Source organism: Schistocerca piceifrons, unplaced genomic scaffold, assembly GCF_021461385.2.
Source record: "Schistocerca piceifrons isolate TAMUIC-IGC-003096 unplaced genomic scaffold, iqSchPice1.1 HiC_scaffold_2302, whole genome shotgun sequence".
NCBI classification, from domain to species: domain Eukaryota; kingdom Metazoa; phylum Arthropoda; class Insecta; order Orthoptera; family Acrididae; genus Schistocerca; species Schistocerca piceifrons.
Genome location: NW_025728232.1, coordinates 2,822,495 through 2,824,697, shown reverse-complemented (window position 1 = coordinate 2,824,697; position 2,203 = coordinate 2,822,495). Strand labels below are relative to the sequence as shown.

The 2,203-nt window shown below is 43.0% G+C and overlaps 1 non-coding gene across 1 annotated transcript; it reads left to right on the top strand.

The window, feature by feature from the left end:
• Nucleotides 1-436: 436 nt before the first annotated feature.
• On the top strand, nucleotides 437-511 carry Trnaw-cca. Its single transcript has one exon. It is a non-coding gene; the product is annotated as a tRNA-Trp (tRNA).
• Nucleotides 512-2,203: the final 1,692 nt, after the last annotated feature.

Here is a 2,203-nt window from a genome sequence, read left to right as displayed (position 1 = left end):
ACGTTTGCCTTTCGCCGGCACGTGCTCTACCAAATGAGCTACACAAGCACGACTGACGACCCGTCCACGCATCTTTACTACTGCCAGTACCTCGTCTCCTACCTTCCAAACTTCACAGAAGTTCTTCTGCGAACCTTGCAGAACTAGCACAGCCTTGGGGATGTTTCCAGAATGAGATTTTCACTCTGCAGCATAGTGGGTGCTGATATACAACTTCCTGGCAGATTAAAACTCTGTGCCGGACCGAGACTCTAACTCAGGTCCTTTGCCTCATTCTGGAAACATCCCCCAGGCTGTGGCTAAGCCATGTCTCCGCAATACCCTTTCTTCCAGGAGTGCTAGTTCTATAAGGTTCACAGAAGAGCTTTTGTGAAGTTTGGAAGCTAGGAGACTAGGTACTAGCAGAACTGAAGCTGTGAGGAGGGGTCGTGAGTCGTGCTTGGATAGCTCAGTTGGTAGAGCACTTGCCTGCCAAAGGCAAAGGTCCCGAGTTCGAATCTCGGTCCGGCACACAGTTTTAATCTGCCAGTAAGTTTCATATCAGCGCACACTCGGCTGCAGAGTGAAAACCTCATTCTGGAAATATCAACTTCTCTCCCTCAGCAAAGAGTTTGAGAGTAATAATAGATGAAAATCTAAATTGGACAGAGCACGTAACTGCAGTATGGAAAAATGCAACAGCATCCTTTCATGCCCCACAAAAATATAAAAACTCTTCCCTTTCGAGCTGAAAAATAAATTAGTACAAACGCTTATACTCCCAATCATTGACTACAGCGATATTATCCTACAAGGTCTCTCTCAGGAAAATTCGCGACGTCTGGAACTGGTCATGAATGCCTGCGTCCGATGTATCTGTGACTTTACACTTTTTGATCACATTTCACCAGCATATGCACAACTGTCCTGGCTGCGTGTAGACAAACGCAGAGATTTCCGTACACTCTGTCTCATCTACTGTCTTATAAATATACACTGTCCCTCATATCTCTCCTCGTCTTTAACGCTCATACAGAAGCACACGTTCCCATCATAATAACATCCTCTCTGTTCCACTATATCGCTCAGTCACCTTCTCGAAGTCCTTTACAGTAGCAGGAACCCGACTCTGGAATAGCCTCCCTCATTATATTAGAGAAATTAAAAACATGTCCGACTTCAAAAAACAGTTAATAACGTATATAATGAAGCAGCAGCAGTGCCTTGCTGTGTACATGAATACACGTCACCCCATTACTTCCTTCTTTCCCACTAGATCTTCCTCAGTTCCCAGTTTCTTTCTTAACTGATGCGGCCGGCCGGAGTGGCCGAGCGGTTAAAGGCGCTACAGTCTGGAACTGCACGACCGCTACGGTCGCAGGTTCGAATCCTGCCTCGGGCATGGATGTGTGTGATGTCCTTAGGTTAGTTAGGTTTAATTAGTTCTAAGTTCTAGGGGACTTATGACCACAGAAGTTGAGTCCCATAGTGCTCAGAGCCATTTGAACCATTTTTTTAACTGATGCGGCCTCCTTAAATCTCCCTGCCCCAAACTCGCTATACCAGTAACCATCTACTTTATACACCAATATATTGATGTATATCTGCACAAAACTTCCTTACTATTGCCAATTTTTCTCATGTTTACCATTACTATTTCATTTACTCTTTTACTTTTATTAATATTGCTTTTATCATCATTTTTATGTATAGTAGCTGGCAGTATTTACTTTATTAGGTCTTAGTCATTGCTCTTGATTCATATTGTCACTAGGTTAATCTATTTTTCTCACTCAAACTACTGTCATGCTGTAACTATTATGTGTAAAATGCTGCATGTGTGTAACATCGGTGCGATGTAAGAGAGAGCATGATGGCACTAATCTGATCAGGTTAAATAAATAAATAATAAATAATTCGTTTTCATAAACTCCATCAGTGTCTCGGCTTGTGGATGGAGCTAGGTAGAATCCCTCCGGCTACCTCCTTCAAGCAGCCACCCTGGCTGAAGAAGTTTACTAAATGAAACATTGAAAAGATGGCGGGCGCGACTAGTGATTTCGAAGAGAGTTTTATAAATTATTAGTTCCATTTTCGGTAGTACTACACTCCTGGAAATTGAAATAAGAACACCGTGAATTCATTGTCCCAGGAAGGGGAAACTTTATTGACACATTCCTGGGGTCAGATACATCACATGATCACACTGACAGAACCACAGGCA